At 38.8% G+C, this 22798-nt stretch overlaps 1 protein-coding gene across 4 annotated transcripts in view; it reads right to left on the reverse strand.

Annotated features, from left to right (window-relative positions):
* Nucleotides 1-22798, reverse strand: part of GALK2 (galactokinase 2) — a 276880-nt gene that overhangs the window by 134576 nt on the left and 119506 nt on the right. The gene's annotated exons all lie outside the window — the stretch shown is intronic.

A 22798-nucleotide genomic window follows, 5' to 3' on the forward strand; every position in this document is an offset into this window, starting at 1 on the left:
CGAGGGAACGTGGACGTGCTTTCCTCAGAGACACTCGGGGGTCGGTTCTCAGTTCCCTCCCTTGTTCAGAGCATGACCCCCTGCTGCAACCAGATACCAGTACCTACACCAATCACCCCTGCCCCTTTAAGATGGAGGACAGGGCCTGCACCACACACTTGATAATCAGCTACCTGGAAACCTGAGCTGAATTCATACAAGAAAACTGAATGGACACCTAGACTGATAAACCTGATAACAGCTCTAGCCATCTGGGGACAGGATGTTAGAGCTCCAAAGGCAAAAATAATCAAGCTAGCTCACTCAAGCAACCCATAGGGGTATGCCAAAACAAAACAAAGCAAGAAGCTATGACATAGTAAGCAAGCATAAACTAACACAATAACTTAGAGATGGCTCAAAGACAACAGTCAATATCAAGTCACATAAAGAAACAGGCCATGATCACCTCAACAGGCTCTCAAAACAAAGAATCCAGTGATCTTCTAGACGAAAGTGCATTCCTGGAATTACCAGAGCCAGAATACAAAAGTTTAATATACAGAACCCTTCAAGACATCAGGAAGGAAACAAAAAAATATACAGAACAACCCAAGGAACACACAGATAGATAAAGCAACTGAAGAAATCAGAAAGATTTTTCAGGAACATAACGGAAAGTTTAATAAGCTGGAAAAATCCATAGACAGCAATCAGAAATTCAGAAGATTAACAACAAAAATACAGAAGTAGACAACTCAAAAGAAAGTCAGAGGAGCAGAATTGAGCAAGTAGAAACAAGAATTGCGGAACTCAAAATCACTCGGGACTAATATGTTGTTGCTGTTGTTAGGTGCCGTCGAGTCGGTTCTGACTCATATCAACCCTATGCACAACAGAACGAAACACTGCCTGTTTCTGTGCCATACTTACAATCGTTCTTATGCTTCAGCTCATTGTTTCAGCCACTGTGTCAATCAACCTCGTTGAGTGTCTTCCTCTTTTCTGCTGACCCTGTACTGTGCCAAGCATGATATCATTCTCCAAGGACTGATGCCTCCTAACAACATGTCCAAAGTATGTAAGACGCGGTCTCACCATCCTTGCCTCTAAGAAGCATTCTGGCCGAACTTCTTCCAAGACAAATTTGTTCATTCTCTTGGCAGTCCGTAGTATATTCAATATTCTTTGCCAACACCTCAATTCAAAGGCATCAACTCTTCTTCGGTCTTCCTTATTCATTGTCCAGCTTTCACATGAATATGATGTGATTGAAAATACCACGGCTTGGGTCAGGCGCACCTTAGTCTTCAGGGTGACATCTCTGCTCTTCAACACTTTGAAGAGGTCCTTTGCAGCAGATTTACCCAATGCAATGTATCTTTTGATTTCTTGACTGTCGCTTCCATGGCTGTTGATTGCGGATTCAAATAAAATGAAATCCTTGACAACTTCAATCTTTTCTCCATTTATCATGATGTTCCTCATTGGGAACTAATATATTTGAAGAAAAATCAGATAAAAGAATTTTTAAAAAATGAAGAAACCTGAAGAACCATGTGGGACTCTATCAAGAGAAATCACCTACGAGTGATTGGAATACCAGAACAGGGAGTGATAACAGAAAACACAGAGAGAATTGTTGAAGATTTGTTGGCAGAAAACTTCCCTGATATCATGAAAGATGAGAAGATATCGATCCAACATGCTCATCGAACTCCATATAAGGTAGATCTTAAAAGAAAGTCACCAAGACATATTATAATCAAACTTGCCAAAACCAAAGACAAAGACAGAATTATAAGAGCAGCGAGGGATAAACAAAAAGTCACCTAAAAAGGAGAGCCAATAACAATAAGCTCAGACTACTTGGAAGAAACCATGCAGGCAAGAAGACTATGGGACGACATATTTAAAAAATTGAAGGAAAAAAATTGCCTGTCAAGAATAATATATACAGCAAAACTGTCTCTTAAATATGAAGGTGAAATTAAGACAGTTCCAGATAAACACTAGTTTAGGGAATTCGTAAAAACCAAACCAAAACTACAAGAAATACTAAAGGCAGTTATTTGATTAGAAAATCAATAATATCAGGTATCCACCCAAGACTAGAACACTGGGAAGAGCAACCAGACATCAACCCAGAGAGGGAAACCCAAAAAAAACAAAGCAAGATTATAAAAAAAAAAAAAAGCTCAAAACACAGTAACAGCGATGTTACTATATGAGACAACATTAAAATAATAAACAGGGGCTAAGAAATGCAATCATACACCTTCCATATGGAGAAGAAGATATGGCAATACAAAGAAATAAAAGTTACGCTGCATTTAGAAAAATAATAAGGTAACCACAAAGGAGACAAACTATCCAACTCATCAAAATAAAATACAAAAAGAAATACAGACTCAGCAGAAACAAAATCAACAACAAATGAGTACAGGATAATATATAAAAATAATCTACTCAGCACATAAAATTAAGTGGGAAAAAGAAGCTGTCAACAACACAGAAAAAAAGACATCAAAATGATACCACTAAATTCATATCTATCCATAATTACCCTGAATGTCAATGGACTAAATGCACCAAGAAAGAGACAGAGAGTGGCAGAATGGATTAAAAAACAAGATCCGTCTATATGCTGCTTACAAGAGACACACCTTAGACTTAGACACACAAACTAAAACTAAAAGGATGGAAAAAAATATATCAAGCAAACAACAATCAAAAACGAGCAGGAGGGGCAATATTAATTCTGACAAAATAGACTTTAAAGTTAAATCCATCCGAAAGGATAAGGAAGGACGCTATATAATGATTAAAGGGACAATACACCAAGAAGATATAACCATATTAAATATTTATGCACCAAATGACAGGGCTGAAAGATACATAAAAACAAACTCTATCAGCATTGAAAAGTGAGATAGACAGCTCCACAATAATAGTAGGAAACTTCAACACACCACTTTCAGTGAAGGACAGGGCATCTAGAAAGAAGTTCAATAAAGACACGGAAGATCTAAATGCCACAATCAACCAACTTGACCTCATAGACATATACAGAACACTCCACTCAACAGCACCCAAGTATACTTTCTTTTCCAACACACATGGAACATTTTCTAGAATAGACCACATATTAGGTCATAAAGCAAGCCTTAACAGAATCCAAAACATTGAAATATTACAAAGCATCTTCTTTGATCATAAAACCATAAAAGTAGAAATCAATAACAGAAAAAGCAGGGAAAAGAAATCAAACACTGGAAACTGAACTACACCTTGCTCAAAAACGAATGGGTTATAGAAGAAATTAAGAACAGAATAAAGAAATTCATAGAATCCAATAAGAATGAAAACTCTTCCTATCAGAACCTTTGGGACAGAGCTAAAGCAGTGCCCAGAGGTCTACTTATAGTAATAAATGCACACATCCGAAAAGAAGAAAGGGCCAAAATCAAAGAATTATCCATACAACTTAAATAAATAGAAAGACCAACGAAAGAATCCCTCAGGCACCAGAAGAAAGCAACTAATAAAATTAGAGCAGAACTAAATGAAATATAAAACAGAAAAACAATTGAAAGAGTTAACAAGACCAAAAGCTGGTTTTTTGAAAAAATCAACAAAATTGATAAACCACTGGCCAAACTGGCAAAAGAAAAACAGGAGAGGAAGCAAATAACCCAAATAAGAAATGAGATGGGCAATATTACAACAGACCCAACTGAAATTAAAAGAATCATATAGATTACTATGAAAAATTGTACTCTAACAAATTTGAAAACCTAGAAGAGATAAATGAATTCCTATAAACACACTACCTAACTAAACTAACACAAATAGAGGTAGAACAACTAAATAGAACCATAAAAAAGGAAGAGATTGAAACGATAATCAAAAAACTCCCCCCCAAAAAAGCCCTGGTCCGGACGGCTTCACTGCATAGTTCTACCAGACTTTCAGAGAAGAGTTAACACCACTACTACTGAAGGTATTTCAGAGCATAGAAAAGGAAGGAACACTACCAAATTCATTCTATGAAGCCACCATATCCCTGATACCAAAACCAAGTAAAGACACCACAAGAAAAGAAAATCATAGACCTATATCCATCATGAATGTAGATGCAAAAATCCTCAACAAAATTCTAGCCAATAGAATTCAACAACTTATCAAAAAAATAATTCACCATGACCAAGTGGGATTCATACCAGGTATGCAGGGATGGTTCAACATCAGAAAAACAATTAATGTAATCCACCACATAAATAAAACAAAAGACAAGAATCACGTGATTTTATCAATTGATGCAGAAAAGGCATTTGACAAAGTTCAACACCCATTCATCATAAAAACTCTCAGCAAAATAGGAATTGAAGGAAAATTCCTCAACATAATAAAGGGCATTTATACAAAACCAACGGCCAACATCACCCTAAATGGAGAGAACCTGAAAGCATTCCAACTGAGATCAGAAACCAGACAAGTATGCCCTTTATCACCACTCTTATTCAACATTGTGCTGGAGGTCCTAGCCAGAGCAATTAGGCTAGATAAAGAAATAAAGGGCATCCAGATTGGCAAGGAAGAAGTAAAAGTATCTCTATTTGCAGATGACATGATCTTATACACAGAAAACCCTAAGGAATCCTCCAGAAAACTAATGAAACTAATAGAAGAGTTCAGCAGAGTATCAGGATACAAGATAAACATACAAAAATCAGTTGGATTCCTCTAACCAACAAAAAGAACATCGAAGAGGAAATCACCAAATCAACGCCAGTTACGGTAGCCCCCAAGAAGATAAAATACTTAGGAATAAATCTTACCAGAGATGTAAAAGACTTATACAAAGAAAATTACAGTACACTTCTGCAAGAAACCAAAAGAGACTTACATAAGTGGAAAAACATACCTTGCCCATGGATAGGAAGACTTAACGTTATAAAAATGCCTAATCTACCAAAAGCAATCTGTAGATTTAACGCAATTCCGATCCAAATCCCAAAGACATTCTTTAATGAGATGGAGAAACAAATCACCATCTTCATATGGAAGGGAAAGAGGCCATGGATAAATAAGTCATTACTGAAAAAGAACAAAGTGAAAGGCCTTACCCTACCTGAATTTAGAACCTATTATACCGCCACAGTAGTCAAAACAGCCTGGTACTGGTACAACAACAGATACATAGACCGATGCAACAGAATTGAGAAACCAGACATAAACCCATCCACGTATGAGCAGTTAATATTTGACAAAGGCCCCAACACAGTTACATTGGGAAAAGACAGTCTTTTTAACAAATGGTGCTGGCATAACTGGATATCCATCCACAAAAAAATGAAATAAGGCCCATACCTCACTCCATGCACAAGAACGAGCTCAAAATGGATCAAAGACCTAAATTTGGAGGCGGGGCCAAGATGGCGGACTAGGCAGACGCTACCTCGGATCCCTCTTGCAACAAAGACACGGAAAAACAAGTGAATCGATCACATACATAACAATCTACGAACCCTGAACAACAAACACAGATTTAGAGACGGAGAACGAACTAATACGGGGAAGCAGCGATTGTTTTCAGAGCCTGGAGCCAGCGTACCAGTCAGGTATGGCACAGGCACAGAGAGCTGCTCCACCCCCCTGAACTAACACCGGGAGGGGGCCCAGCCGGTTCGTGCAGGCGGCGTGGTGACGCAGCCGGTGGGAGAAGTCCCCGGGAGGCAGTGACAGGTCTTGGAGCGGAGAGAGCAGCGTCCGAGCCAGGGAATCGTCCCGCCGGGATTTGGACTGGATGCAGCGGATTTTCTGGAAAAACTAGTTTCCCAGTGATGGCTCGGAGACAGCGATCCATATCAAACCACTTAAAGAAGCAGACCATGACAGCTTCTCCAACCCCACAAACAAAAGAATCAAAATCTTTCCCAAATGAAGATAGAATCCTGGAATTATCAGATACAGAATATAAAAAACTAATTTACAGAATGCTTCAAGACATCACAAATGAAATAAGACAAATCGCAGAAAAAGCCAAGGAACACACTGATAAAACTGTTGAAGAACTCAAAAAAATTATTCAAGAACATAGTGGAAAAATTAATAAGTTGCAAGAATCCATAGAGAGACAACATGTAGAAATCCAAAAGATTAACAATAAAATTACAGAATTAGACAATGCAATAGGAAGTCAGAGGAACAGACTCGAGCAATTAGAATGCAGACTGGGACATCTGGAGGACCAGGGAATCAACACCAACATAGCTGAAAAAAAATCAGATAAAAGAATTTAAAAAAATGAAGAAACCCTAAGAATCATGTGGGACTCTATCAAGAAGGATAACCTGCGGGTGATTGGTGTCCCAGAACAGGGAGGGGAGACAGAAAACACAGAGAAAATAGTTGAAGAACTCCTGACACAAAACTTCCCTGACATCATGAAAGACGAAAGGATATCTATCCAAGATGCTCATCGAACCCCATTTAAGATGGATCCAAAAAGAAAAACACCAAGATGTATTATCATCAAACTCCCCAAAACCAAAGATAAACAGAAAATTTTAAAAGCAGCCAGGGAGAAAAGAAAGGTTTCCTTCAAGGAAGAATCAATAAGAATAAGTTCAGACTACTCAGCAGAAACCATGCAGGCAAGAAGGGAATGGGACGACATAATACAGAACACTGAAGGAGAAAAACTGCCAGCCAAGGATCATATATCCAGCAAAACTCTCTCTGAAATATGAAGGCGAAATTAAGATATTTACAGACAAACACAAGATTAGAGAGTTTGCAAAAACCAAACCAAAGCTACAAAAAATACTAAAGGATATTGTTTGGTCAGAAAACCAATAATATCAGATATCAGCACAACACAAGGACACAAAACAGAACGTCCCGATATCAACTCAAATAGGGAAATCACAAAAACAAACAAAATAAGATTAATCAAAAAAAAAAATACACATAACAGGGAATCATGGAAGTCAATAGGTAAAAGATCACAATAATCAAAAAGAGGGACTAAATACAGGAGGCATTGAACTGCCATATGGAGAGTGATACAAGGCGATATAGAACAATACAAGTTAGGTTTTTACTTAGAAAAATAGGGGTAAATAATAAGGTAACCACAAAAAGGTATAACAACTCTATAACTCAAGATAAAAGCCAAGAAAAACGTAACGACTCAACTAACATAAAGTCAAACACTGAAAATGAGGATCTCACAATTTACTAAGTAAAACGTCTCAGCACAAAAAAGTATGTGGAAAAATGAAATTGTCAACAACACACATAAAAAGGCATCAAAATGACAGCACTAAAAACTTATTTATCTATAATTACGCTGAATGTAAATGGACTAAATGCACCAATAAAGAGACAGAGAGTCACAGACTGGATAAAGAAACACGATCCATCTATATGCTGCCTACAAGAGACACACCTTAGACTTAGAGACACAAACTAAAACTCAAAGGATGGAAAAAAATATACCAAGCAAACAATAAGCAAAAAAGAAGAGGAGTAGCAATATTAATTTCTGACAAAATAGACTTTAGACTTAAATCCACCACAAAGGATAAAGAAGGACACTATATAATGATAAAAGGGACAATTGATCAGGAAGACATAACCATATTAAATATTTATGTACCCAACGACAGGGCTGCAAGATACATAAATCAAATTTTAAAAGAACTGAAAAGTGAGATAGATACCTCCACAATTATAGTAGGAGACTTCAACACACCACTTTCGGAGAAGGACACGACATCCAGTAAGAAGCTCAATAGAGACACGGAAGATCTACTTACAACAATCAACCAACTTGACCTCATTGACTTATACAGAACTCTCCACCCAACTGCTGTGAAGTATACTTTTTTTTCTAGCGCACATGGAACATTCTCTAGAATAGACCACATATTAGGTCATAAAACAAACCTTTGCAGAGTCCAAAACATCGAAATTTTACAAAGCATCTTCTCAGACCACAAGGCAATAAAACTAGAAATCAATAACAGAAAAACTAGGGAAAAGAAATCAAATACTTGGAAAATGAACAATACCCTCCTGAAAAAAGACTGGGTTATAGAAGACATCAAAGAGGGAATAAGGAAATTCTTAGAAAGCAACGAGAATGAAAATACTTCGTATCAAAACCACTGGGACACAGCACAAGCAGTGCTCAGAGGCCAATTTATATCAATAAATGCACACATACAAAAAGAAGAAAGAGCCAAAATCAGAGAACTGTCCCGACAACTTGAACAAATAGAAAGTGAGCAACAAAAGAACCCATCAGGCACCAGTAGAAAACAAATAATAAAAATTAGAGCTGAACTAAATGAATTAGAGAACAGAAAAACAATTGAAAGAATTAACAAAGCCAAAAGCTGGTTCTTTGAAAAAATTAACAAAATTGATAAACCATTGGCTAGACTGACTAAAGAAATACAGGAAAGGAAACAAATAACCCGAATAAGAAACGAGAAGGACCACATCACAACAGAACCAAATGAAAGTAAAAGAATCATTTCAGATTATTATGAAAAACTGTACTCTAACAAATTTGAAAACCTAGGAGAAATGGATGAATTCCTGGAAAAACACTACCTACCTAAACTAACACATTCAGAAGTTGAACAACTAAATAGACCCATAACAAAAAAAGAGATTGAAACGGTAATCAAAAAACTCCCAACAAAAAAAAGCACTGGCCCGGATGGCTTCACTGCAGAGTTCTACCAAACTTTCAGAGAAGAGTTAACACCACTACTACTGAAGGTATTCCAAAGCATAGAAAATGACGGAACACTACCCAACTCATTCTATGAAGCCACCATCTCCCTGATACCAAAACCAGGTAAAGACATTACAAAAAAAGAAAATTATAGACCTATATCCCTCATGAACATAGATGCAAAAATCCTCAACAAAATTCTAGCCAATAGAATCCAACAACACATCAAAAAAATGATTCACCCTGATCAAGTGGGATTTATACCAGGTATGCAAGGCTGGTTTAATATTAGAAAAACCATTAATGTAATCCACCATATAAATAAAACAAAAGACAAAAACCACATGATCTTATCAATTGATGCAGAAAAGGCATTTGACAAAGTCCAACACCCATTTATGATAAAAACTCTCACCAAAATAGGAATTGAAGGAAAATTCCTCAACATAATAAAGGGCATCTAGGCAAAGCCAACAGCCAACATCATTCTAAATGGAGAGAACCTGAAAGCATTTCCCTTGAGAACGGGAACCAGACAAGGATGCCCTTTATCACTGCTCTTATTCAACATTGTGCTAGAAGTCCTAGCCAGGGCAATTAGGCTAGACAAAGAAATAAAAGGTATCCGGATTGGCAAGGAGGAAGTAAAGTTATCACTATTTGCAGATGACATGATTATATACACAGAAAACCCTAAGGAATCCTGCAGAAAACTACTGAAACTAATAGAAGAGTTTGGCAGAGTCTCAGGTTATAAAATAAACATACAAAAATCACTTGGATTCCTCTACATCAACAAAAAGAACACCGAAGAGGAAATAACCAAATCAATACCATTCACAGTAGCCCCCAAGAAGATAAGATACTTAGGAATAAATCTTACCAAGGATGTAAAAGACCTATACAAAGAAAACTACAAAGCTCTACTACAAGAAATTCAAAAGGACATACTTAAGTGGAAAACATACCTTGCTCATGGATAGGAAGACTTAACATAGCAAAAATGTCTATTCTACCAAAAGCCATCTACACATACAATGCACTTCCGATCCAAATTCCAATGTCATTTTTTAATGTGATAGAGAAACAAATCACCAACTTCATATGGAAGGGAAAGAAGCCTCGGATAAGCAAAGCATTACTGAAAAAGAAGAAGAAAGTGGGAGGCCTCACTCGACCTGATTTCGGAACCTATTATACAACTGCAGTAGTCAAAACAGCCTGGTACTGGTACAACAACAGACACATAGACCGGTGGAACAGAATTGAGAACCCAGATATAAATCCATCCACATATGAGCAGCTGATATTTGACAAAGGCCCAGTGTCAGTTAATTGGGGAAAAGATAGTCTTTTTAACAAATGGCGCTGGCATAACTGGATATCCATTTGCAAAAAAATGAAACAGGACCCATACCTCACACCATGCACAAAAACTAACTCCAAGTGGATCAAAGACTTAAACATAAAGACTAAAACGATAAAGATCATGGAAGAAAAAATAGGGACAACCCTGGGAGCCCTAACAGAAGGCATAAACAGAATACAAAACATTACCAAAAATGACGAAAAGAAACCAGATAACTGGGAGCTCCTAAAAATCAAACACCTATGCTCATCTAAAGGCTTCACCAAAAGAGTAAAAAGACCACCTACAGACTGGGAAAGAATTTTCAGCTATGACATCTCCAACCAGCGCCTGATCTCTAAAATCTACATGATTCTGTCAAAACTCAACCACAAAAAGACAAACAACCCAATCAAGAAGTGGGCAAAGGATATGAACACACATTTCACTAAAGAAGATATTCAGGCAGCCAACAGATACATGAGAAAATGCTCTCGATCATTAGCCATTAGAGAAATGCAAATTAAAACTACGATGAGATTCCATCTCACTCCAACAAGGCTGGCATTAATCCAAAAAACACAAAATAATAAATGTTGGAGAGGCTGCGGAGAGATTGGAACTCTTATACACTGCTGGTGGGAATGTAAAATGGTACAACCACTTTGGAACTCTATCTGGCGTTATCTTAAACAGTTAGAAATAGAACTACCATTCAACCCAGAAATCCCACTCCTCGGAATACACCCTAAAGATACAAGAGTCTTCACACAAACAGATATATGCATACCCATGTTCATTGCAGCTCTGTTTACAATAGCAAAAAGTTGGAAGCAACCAAGGTGTCCATCAACGGATGAATGGGTAAATAAATTGTGGTATATTCACACAATGGAATACTACGCATCGATAAAGAACAGTGACGAATCTCTGAAACATTTCATAACATGGAGGAACCTGGAAGGCATTATGCTGAGTAAAATTAGTCAGAGGCAAAAGGACAAATATTGTATAAGTCCACTATTATAAGATCTTGAGAAATAGTAAACCTGAGAAGAACACATACTTTTGTGGTTACGAGGGGGGGAGGGAGGGAGGGTGGGAGAGGGTTTTTTATTGATTAATCAGTAGATAAGAACTGCTTTAGGTGAAGGGAAAGACAACACTCAATACATGGAAGGTCAGCTCAATTGGACTGGACCAAAAGCAAAGAAGTTTCTGGGATAAAATGAATGCTGCAAAGGTCAGCGGAGCAGGGGCGGGGGTCTGGGGAACATGGTTTGCGGGGACTTCTAAGTCAATTGGCAAAATAATTCTATCATGAAATCATTCTGCATCCCACTTTGAAATGTGGCGTCTGGGGTCTTAAATGCTAACAAGCGGCCATCTAAGATGCATCAATTGGTCTCAACCCACCTGGAAAAAAGCAAAGGAAAATGAAGAACACCAAGGCCACACGACAACTAAGAGCCCAAGAGACAGAAAGGGCCACATGAACCAGAGACCTACATCACCCTGAGACCTGAACAACTAGTTGGTGCCCAGCCACAGTCGATGACTGCCCTGACAGGGAGCACAGCAGAGGACCCCTGAGGGAGCAGGAGATCAGTGGGATGCAGACCCCAAATTCTCACAAAAAGACCAAACTTAATGGTCTGACTGATACTAGAGGAATCCCGGCGGCCATGGTCCCCAGACCTTCTCTTGGCACAGGACAGGAACCATCCCCGAAGACAACTCATCAGACATGAAAGGGACTGGTCAGCGGGTGGGAGAGAGACACTGATGAAGAGTGAGCTAATTATATCAGGTGGACACTTGAGATTGTGTTGGCAACTCTTGTCTGGAGGGGGGATGGGAGGATAGAGAGAGTGGGAAGCCGGCAAAATTCTCACGAAAGGAGAGACTGAAAGGGCTGACTCAAGAGGGGGAGAGCAAGTGGGAGTACGGAGTAAGATGTATGTAAACTTATATGTGACAGACTGATTGGATTTGTAAACGTTCACTTGAAGTTTAATAAAAGTTAATAAAAAAAAAATTTGGAGGAAGAAAAAAAAACAAAGACCTAAATTTAAAATCTAAAACGATAAACATTATGAAAGAAAAAATAGGGACAACGTTACCTGGTGCCGTTGAGTCAATTCCAACTCATAGCGACCCTATAGACAGAGTACAACGTTAGGAGCCCTAATACATGGTATAAACAGTATACAAAACATTATTAAGAATGCAGAAGAAAAACTAGATAACTGGGAGCTCCTAAAAATCAAACACCTATGCTCATCCAAAGACTTCACCAAAAGAGTAAAAAGACTACCTACAGACTGGGAAAAAGTTTTTAGCTGTGACATTTCTGATCAGCGCCTGATCTCTAAAATCTACATGATACTATAAAAACTCAACTACAAAAAGACAAATAACCCAAGTTAAAAATGGGTAAAAGATATAAACAGACACTTCACTAAAGAAGACATTCAGGTAGCTAACAGATACATGAGGAAATGTTCACAATCATTAGCAATTAGATAAATGCAGATCAAAACTACAATGAGAACTCATCTCACTCCAACAAGGCTGGCATTAATCTAAAAAACACAAAAGAATAAACGTTGGAGAGGCTGTGCAGAGATTGGAACACTTCTACACTGCTGGTAGGAACGTAAAATGGTATAATCACTTTGGAAATTGATTTGGCACTTCCTTAAAAAGCTAGAAATAGAACTACCATACAATCCAGCAATCCCACTCCTCAGAATATATCCTAGGGAAATAAGAGCCTTTACACAAACAGATATATGCACACCCATGTTTACTGCAGCACTGTTTACAGTAGCAAAAACCTGGAAGCAACCAAGGTGCCCATCGACGGATGAATGGATAAATTATGGTATACTCACAGAATGGAATACTACACATCGATAAAGAACAGTGAGGAATCTGTGAAACATTTCATAACATGGAGGAACCTGGATGGCATTATGCTGAGTGAAATTAGTTGCAAAAGGACAATATTGTATAAGACCATATTATAAGAACTTGAGAAATAGTTTAAACTGAGAAGAAAACATTCTTTTGTGGTTACGAGAGGGGGGAGGGAAGAAGGGTGGGAGAGGGGTACTCACTAATTAGATAGTGGATGAGAACTACTTTAGGTGAAGGGAAATAGACAGCACACAATACAGGGGAGGTCAGCACAACTGGACTAAACCAAAAGCAAAAAAGTTTCCTGAATAAACTGAATGCTTCGAAGGCCAGTGTAGCAGGGGCAGGGGTTTGGGGACCATGGTTTCAGGGCACATCTAAGCCAATTGGCATAATAAAATCTATTAAGAAAACATTCTGCATCCCACTTTGAAGAGTGGCGTCTGGGGTCTTAAATGCTAGCAAGCAGCCATCTAAGATGCATCAATTGGTCTCAACCCACTTGGATCAAAGGAGAATGAAGAACACCAAGGACACAAGGCAATTACGAGCCCAAGAGACAGAAAGGGCCACATAAACCAGGGACTACATCATCCTGAGATCAGAAGAACTAGATGGCGCCCGGCTACAACCGATGACTGCCCTGACAGGGAACACAACAGAGAACCCCTGAGGGGGCAGGAGAGCAGTGGGATGCAGACCCCAAATTCTCATAAAAAGACCAGACTTAATGGTCTGACTGAGACTAGATGGACCCCGGTGGTCATGGCCCCCAGACCCCCTGTTGGCCCAGGACAGGAACCATTCCTGAAGCCAACTCCTCAGACATGCATTGGACTGGCAATGGGTTGGAAAGGGATGCTGGTGAGGAGTGAGCTTCTTGGATCAGGTGGACACTTGAGACTATGTTGGCATCTCCTCCCTGGAGGGGAGATGAGAGGGTGGAGGGGGTTAGAAGCTGGGGAAATGGACACGAAAAGATAGAGTGGAGGGAGAGAGCAGGCTGTCTCATTAGGGGGAGAGTAATTGGGAGTATGTAGCAAGGTGTATATAAGTTTTATTGTGAGAGACTGACTTGATTTGTAAACTTTCACTTAAAGCACAATAAAAATTATAAAAATAAAAAAAAATCACTCACACACACACACACACAAAAAAAAACTTTGCACACTTACAAAAACTTTCCTGACTACTGGTTTGCTTTCCTGACTTACCTATTTTCTTGCTAAGCTCTTTCCCTAAACTTTTCCAAAATCTCCTACCTACAGGAAGGTCAGAGAACTGGAGGTACTCAGTCAGCTCAACTGATTCTTTATCCCTGTGAATTTAACAGAAGAGCACTTGTGCTCTCAGTTTTTTGTAAGAGGGAGGTTACGACCAGTTACAGAGTGACCTGGTCACAAAGGTGGAGCCTTTCACTGTCCTACAGGCCCGTGGGTCAGCAGAGAGTTAACTCTTGGCCATGAGGCCTATCGTCACCTCTACGAAACAGAAATACATACGAGTAGATGACATGCATCTCTCCTTGTGTTTTCATCTTCAGGTGCTATTTCTGCTGCGTACGGTAAAGGTAAGGGCTACGCATGTGCAGTGTACATAACACCACCTGTGTTGCTCCAGTTAATCCTTTAAAAGTTAGAAAACTTTAACTTAGCCTTGGGTGCAAGCCAAAGTGTGGAGGCCTGGAAACACAGTAACCTAATAACGATAAGGATCTAAAGATCACAACAAAGTTCAAAACACAACCTCTAAGCATGCAGGCATTCATATTTGTGGCAATAGTGGTTTCATTTGAAACCACTTGGAAATAGTGACCCATACCCCTCCAATCTGGCATTCCCTAATTAGTCTGCTTGCCTTGGTTTATGCTAAAGGTAAACATGTATTTAGCCTAGGACAGGAAATGGAGAAAAATCAGAGGTGACCTAAACAACCTCTGCAAAGCAAGGCTTCTAATCTGCAATCAAATAGCTTAGTCACATCATCCAAGGGGATCCAAATTACTCAAAATCATTAAATAAATGATTCAGTATCCATTCCGACTCCTAAAAATGAATACAACCAGAAAGATAAATGCCATCCCACATAACCGAGAAGCTTTATTTTTTTTGTTGTTGTTCTTTTGTACTGATAAAACTATGTGAATGGTTTTGTGTTAACATATTACACAGTAAAAATATTAACTTAAAATTTCAAACATACTTAAACCAGGCCAGCCAGTGCTAGCAGTAAGCCTTTCTGGTTTTTATACCAGTAAGCCCATGGCTTCAATCCATGCTCAACACTTAAAGAGATTCTATTCAGAGATCGCACCTACCATCCTCTCAGAGGCCACGCTGCTGCAGTTGGTTAACAGTTAACATCTGACTGGGATGCCTGAAACTGCTATTTTCCTTAACCATCATATGGATGAGGTTTTGTTACTCTAACCAAACTGAAACAATGTCCTTGTGTGGACTTCTAAACATAATAATTAGTGACAGCGCAGACTGGTTTCTGATTTTCCTTATACCATGTACCAAAATCTTATACCACGCTATCAAAACATACAAATCTTAGTTTAAATTTTTTGTATAATTGTGAGATTCTTTTTGTTTTATAATTTAGACCATGTCTTTACATTCTAAACATAAGGTCTCCTTCTGAAGGCCAAGAAATATTTAATTTAAATGTAGCTATATGCAAAGAAAAATATAGCCTTAAACTTTCTCAAGAGAACTACCCTTATAAACACAGGGAAGTGAAAACGTGGACATTTGGCACAGGACTTCGAACATTCCACCACTCAGCTTCTGAACCTCAAAGGTCCCCTGCACGGTATAGATTTGGAAGTTTAAAAACACTTTCTAAAAGAGTATCAATCCACGTCTACACAACTAACTTGACCCTGAAATTCAATTAACTAAATCTGTTCAGGCACTTAAGCAATTAGAAAACGCCCTGTAGTCAAATAAGTTTTTAAAAGGAATTTCATGAGGCTGCATAAGAATTTCTAAGCCTCAGCTGACATATATTTATAAGCCTGGCTTGGAGAATGGCTTATAATACACGTAGCGGTTCACCCTTGCCTGCAATGCCCTTAGGCCCCTCAGTACTATGTCAAGACACAGTCTTTCCTTACTTTAAAACTTTCTTAGAACTCACCACTTTCTTGAAATCACTGGTGAACTCCATCAAGGACCCATTCTTTCAAGCCTAGTCCTCTTTTGCATATAAAACACTTCACCACTTGTATTAGGCCACTAAGGCTTTTGTTTGCATTATACTGTGAGCATTTAAGTTCCATAAGGATATTGCCACTTCTTTTCTTTCTTTTTTAATTGTTTCTTTTCTTGCTGTATCGGGCACAGTATGGTACTCCCAGCAGAAAGAAGTCTATCAATGCAAATCATATCTTGCTATACCCTGCTCACAGCCCTACTGTGCCTTTCCCTCACTGCGCCCCAGCCACACCGCCCTTTGCTGTTTCTAGAACATCCTCTCATCTCAGGGCTCCTGCACTCGCTGCTCCCTCTGCCCGTGATGTCTGGGATATTCACGCAGCTCACTCACTCAGCTCTTGGTTGAAATGCCCCCTCCTTGGAGAGCTTCCCCTTCCTGCAGCCTATTTTTCTTCATAGGCCTCACTCCTATTGTACTATATATTCTTTGTACAGCTGTTCATTCTTTCTCCCCACCACCACCACCAGCGTATAAGTTCCATGAAAACGGGGGCTTCATCTATGTTGTCCACAGTTGTATCCCTGATGCCTTGAACAGTGTTCAATAATTATTTGAATTATTCCAAGACTTAAAATAGGAAATTTATACCACGGCTGAAAGGCCTACCTTCTCTGGGATGGACTCCCTCACAAACTCAGTTTTCCAAGCTTCTCAATAATGAACAGGATTCTTGCTCCCGAAACATAAGCTTCCCAGGATTCTCAATGAACAGCAACTCGCAAAGGAAGGGTTTATGCCCAGTCACATTCTGGGCCACTCAGAGTCACATGAATGGTGTTTTTTACAAAGACATCTACACACAGAACACTCCCCTACCCTATTGCTCCATTACACCTGTTGGTCATTTCAACTTTCATCAACCAAGGTAATACAGGGGTTTCTCCTCCTGAGACTTCAGTATGAAAAATGTAGCTCAGCTCTATACTCCTGGGACTATTCCCCTCAAATCCTTGAAAGTGGGTCATCTGAACATCACTTGCTCCGTCCACTATCTCATGAATTCAAAATCCACACTCCTGCCCCAAAGAGAGGAATTGGTGGGTAAAAGTCAGCCTAACGCACCTTTCCATCCAAGACTAGCTTTTAGGGTTGCAAGCCAGCCAGCTATCTCTAATCTAAGATCCTAAGAGGCACTTGGTCCTTTTTCTTGGCCTCCAAGGATAACTCTGGGAATAGACAGAAGCTGGACACAAGTCCAGAGCAACCTGAATCCTGAGCTAACAAAGTACAGGCATACCCAGCAAAACACCTCACCAATTCACTTTTTCCTGGTGGAACAACTCTAGGTTTTGGATACTCAAATTTCATAGACTGTGTTTATCTCTCAATACGACACTTTTTGGCTGGTGTTTATATAGGAAAAAAAAAATTATATTTACATCTCAAAACGCCAATACAGTATTTTAACAAAATAGTATATAGAATAGTGGGACACCAAGTATCAGCAGAGAGGACATACAGTGTTTACTACATGTTAAGCAATTGCTGATGGTTTGATTTTCTAGAATACTGTTTTCAGCATTTTTCTCCCTATTTTCATGTTATCTATATATAGGAATTTTTACCGTGATTCCCTAATATTATAAGAAATTGGCGAGAGGTTCTGAGCTGATGTGTAATGCATTGTAACTTTTCCTGTATAAAACAATAAGAAATAGGCTGTCATTTAATGTTGTTTTTGTGCAGAATATCTAATTTTGGGGATGGACTATTGCCACTAAGCAGAAGATGCCTACTTTTTTTTTTTTATTAACTTTTGTTGCGCTTCAAGTGAACGTTTACAAATCAAGTCAGACTGTCACATATAAGTTTATATACACCTTACTCTGTACTCCCACTTGCTCTCCCCCTAATGAGTCAGCCCTTCCAGTCTCTCCTTTCTTGACAATTTTCCCATCTTCCAACTCTCTCTATCCTCCCATCCACCCTCCAGACAGGAGATGCCAACACAGTCTCAAGTGTCCACCTGATATAATTAGCTCACTCTTCATCAGCATCTCTCTCCTACCCACTGTCCAGTCCCTTTCATGTCTGATGAGTTGTCTTCGGGAATCGTTCCTGTACTGGGCCAACAGAAGGTTTGGGGACCATGACCGCCAGGATTCCTCTAGTCTCAGTCAGACCATTAAGTATGGTCTTTTTGTGAGAATTTGGGGTCTGCATCCCACTGATCTCCTGCTCCCTCAGGGGTTCTCTGTTGTGCTCCCTGTCAGGGCAGTCATCGGTTGTGGCAGGGCACCAACTAGTTCTTCTGGTCTCAGGATGATGTAGGTCTCTGGTTCATGTGGCCCTTTCTGTCTCTTGAGCTCTTAGTTATCGTGTGACCTTGGTGTTCTTCATTCTCCTTTGATCCAGGTGGGTTGAGACCAATTGATGCATCTTAGATGGCCATTTGTTAGCATTTAAGACCCCAGATGCCACATTTCAAGGTGGGATGCAGAATGTTTTCATAATAGAATTATTTTGCCAATTGACTTAGAAGTCCCCTTAAACCATGGTCCCATTGCTCCGCTGACCTTTGAAGCATTCAGTTTATCCTGGAAACTTCTTTGCTTTTGGTCCAGTCCAGTTGAGCTGACCTTCCATGTATTGAGTACTGTCCTTCCCTTCACCTAAAGCAGTTCTTATCTACTAATTAAGCAGTAAAACCCTCTCCCACCCTCCCTCCCTCTCCCCCTCGTAACCACAAAAGAATGTGTTCTTCTCAGTTTATACTATTTCTCAAGATCTTATAACAGTGGTCTTACACAATATTTGTCCTTTTGCCTCTGACTAATTTCGCGCAGCATAATGCCTTCCAGGTTCCTCCATGTTATGAAATGTTTCACAGATTCGTCACTGTTCTTTAACGATGCATAGTATTCCATTGTATGGATATACCACAATTTATTTGACCATTCATCCGTTGATGGACACCTTGGTTGCTTCCAGCTTTTTGCTATTGTAAACAGAGCTGCAATAAACATGGGTGTGCATATATCTGTTTGTGTGAAGGCTCTTGTTTCTCTAGGGTATATTGGGAGGAGTGGGATTTCTGGGTTGTATGATAGTTCTATTTCTAACTGTTTAAGATAACGCCAGATAGATTTCCAAAGTGGTTGTACCATTTTACATTCCCACCAGCAGTGTATAAGAGTTCCAATCTCTCCGCAGCCTCTCCAACATTTATTATTTTGTGTTTTTTGGATTAATGCCAGCCTTGTTGGAGTGAGATGGAATCTCATCGTAGTTTTAATTTGCATTTCTCTAATGGCTAATGATCGAGAGCATTTTCTCATGTATCTGTTCGCTGCCTGAATATCTTCTTTAGTGTGGTGTGTGTTCATATCCTTTGCCCACTTCTTGATTGGGTTGTTTGTCTTTTTGTGGTTGAGTTTTGACAGAATCATGTAGATTTTAGAGATCAGGCGCTGGTTGGAGATGTCATAGCTGAAAATTCTTTCCCAGTCTGTAGGTGGTCTTTTTACGCTTTTGGTGAAGTCTTTAGATGAGCATAGGTGTTTGATTTTTAGGAGCTCCCAGTTATCTGGTTTCTTTTCGTCATTTTTGGTAATGTTTTGTATTCTGTTTATGCCTTGTATTAGGGCTCCTAACGTTGTCCCTATTTTTTCTTCCATGATCTTTATCGTTTTAGTCTTTATGTTTAGGTCTTTGATCCACTTGGAGTTAGTTTTTGTGCATGGTGTGAGGTATGGGTCCTGTTTCATTTTTTTGCAAATGGATATCCAGTTATGCCAGCGCCATTTGTTAAAAAGACTATCTTTTCCCCAATTAACTGACACTGGGCCTTTGTCAAATATCAGCTGCTCATATGTGGATGGATTTATATCTGGGTTCTCAATTCTGTTCCACCGGTCTATGTGTCTGTTGTTGTACCAGTACCAGGCTGTTTTGACTACTGCAGTTGTATAATAGGTTCCGAAATCAGGTCGAGTGAGGCCTCCCACTTTCTTCTTCTTTTTCAGTAATGCTTTGCTTATCCGAGGCTTCTTTCCCTTCCATATGAAGTTGGTGATTTGTTTCTCTATCACATTAAAAAATGACATTGGAATTTGGATCGGAAGTGCATTGTATGTGTAGATGGCTTTTGGTAGAATAGACATTTTTGCTATGTTAAGTCTTCCTATCCATGAGCAAGGTATGTTTTCCACTTAAGTATGTCCTTTTGAATTTCTTGTAGTAGAGCTTTGTAGTTTTCTTTGTATAGGTCTTTTACATCCTTGGTAAGATTTATTCCTAAGTATTTTATCTTCTTGGGGGCTACTGTGAATGGTATTGATTTGGTGATTTCCTCTTCGATGTTCTTTTTGTTGATATAGAGGAATCCAAGTGATTTTTGTATGTTTATCTTATAACCTGAGACTCTGCCAAACTCTTCTATTAGTTTCAGTAGTTTTCTACAGGATTCCTTAGGGTTTTCTGTATATAAGATCATGTCATCTGCAAATAGAGATAATTTTACTTCCTCTTTGCCAATCCGGATGCCCTTTATTTCTTTGTCTAGCCTAATTGCTCTGGCTAGGACTTCTAGCACAATGTTGAATAAGAGCAGTGATAAAGGGCATCCTTGTCTGGTTCCCATTCTCAAGGAAAATGCTTTCAGGCTCTCTCCATTTAGAGTGATGTTGGCTGTTGGCTTTGCATAAAAAAAAAAAAAAATTGCATAGATGCCCTTTATTATGTTGAGGAATTTTCCTTCAATTCCTATTTTGGTGAGAGTTTTTATCATAAATGGGTGTTGGACTTTGTCAAATGCCTTTTCTGCATCAATTGATAAGATCATGTGGTTTTTGTGTTTTGTTTTATTTATATGGTGGATTACATTAATGGTTTTTCTAATATTAAACCAGCCTTCATGCATACCTGGTATAAATCCCACTTGGTCGTGGTGAATTATTTTTTTTTGATATGTTGTTGAATTCTATTGGCTAGAATTTTGTTGAGGATTTTTGCATCTATGTTCATGAGGGATATAGGTCTGTAATTTTCTTTTTTTGTGATGTCTTTACCTGGTTTTGGTATCAGGGAGATGGTGGCTTCATAGAATGAGTTAGATAGTATTCCGTCATTTTCTATGCTTTGAAATACCTTTAGTAGTAGTGTTATCTCTTCTCTAAAAGTTTGGTAGAACTCTGCAGTATAGCCATCCGGGCCAGGGCTTTTTTTTGTTGGGAGTTTTTTGATTACCGTTTCAATCTCTTTTTTTGTTATGGGTCTATTTAGTTGTTCTAGTTCTGATTGTGTTAGTTTAGGTAGGTAGTGTTTTTCCAGGAATTCATCCATTTCTTCTAGGTTTGCAAATTTCTTAGAGTACAGTTTTTCATAATAATCTGATATGATTCTTTTAATTTCAGTTGTGTCTGTTGTGATGTGGTCCTTCTCGTTTCTTATTCGGGTTATTTGTTTCCTTTCCTGTATTTCTTTAGTCAGTCTAGCCAATGGTTTATCAATTTTGTTAATTTTTTCAAAGAACCAGCTTTTGGCTTTGTTAATTCTTTCAATTGTTTTTCTGTTCTCTAATTCATTTAGTTCAGCTCTAATTTTTATTATTTGTTTTCTTCTGGTGCCTGATGGGTTCTTTTGTTGCTCACTTTCTATTTGTTCAAATTGTAGGGACAGTTCTCTGATTTTGGCTCTTTCTTCTTTTTGTATGTGTGCATTTGTCGATATAAATTGGCCTCTGAGCACTGCTTTTGCCGTTTCCCAGAGGTTTTGATAGGAAGTGTTTTCATTCTCGTTGTATTCTATGAATTTCCTTATTCCCTCCTTAATGTCTTCTATAGCCCAGTCTTTTTTCAGGAGGGTATTGTTCAGTTTCCAAGTATTTGATTTGTTTCCCTAGTTTTTCAGTTATTGATTTCTACTTTTATGGCCTTGTGGTCTGAGAAGATGCTTTGTAATATTTCGATGTTTTGGATTCTGCAAAGGTTTGTTTTATGACCTAATATGTGGTCTATTCTACAGAATGTTCCATGTGCGCTAGAAAAAAAAGTATACTTCACAGCAGTTGGGTGGAGAGTTCTGTATAAGTCAATGAAGTCAAGTTGGTTGATTGCTGTAATTAGGTCTTCTGTGTCTCTATTGAGCTTCTTACTGGATGTCCTGTCCTTCTCCGAAAGTGGTGTGTTGAAGTCTCCTACTATAATTGTGGAGGTGTCTATCTCAGTTTTCAGTTCTGTTAAAATTTGATTTATGTATCTTGCAGCCCTGTCATTGGGTGCATAAATATTTAATACGGTTATATAGAAGATGCCTATATTTTCTTGGATTCTTTCATCTAAAATCCTTCAAAACGCTTCTCCTTAGGCTTTCCTGACTTGGTAACATTCCAGTGCCTATCTGTTCTCAGTCTCCAGCCTCGCCTCATTGAGCCCCTTCTTGCCTCTTCATCCTCCAGTCCGTAGTTTCACCAACTGCACTCAGCCGGGTCACCCACTGCCCCTCTTACCTTTCATTCCACTTACCCCTTCTCTCTATCCTTTTTTTTAGTTTTATTCAATTTTTCCTTTCACTAAAGGGATATATACATGTAATCTTACGGGTCACCTGAAGCTAAAAGGCTTATAACAACA

Source organism: Elephas maximus, chromosome 10 (assembly GCF_024166365.1).
Source record: "Elephas maximus indicus isolate mEleMax1 chromosome 10, mEleMax1 primary haplotype, whole genome shotgun sequence".
NCBI classification, from domain to species: domain Eukaryota; kingdom Metazoa; phylum Chordata; class Mammalia; order Proboscidea; family Elephantidae; genus Elephas; species Elephas maximus.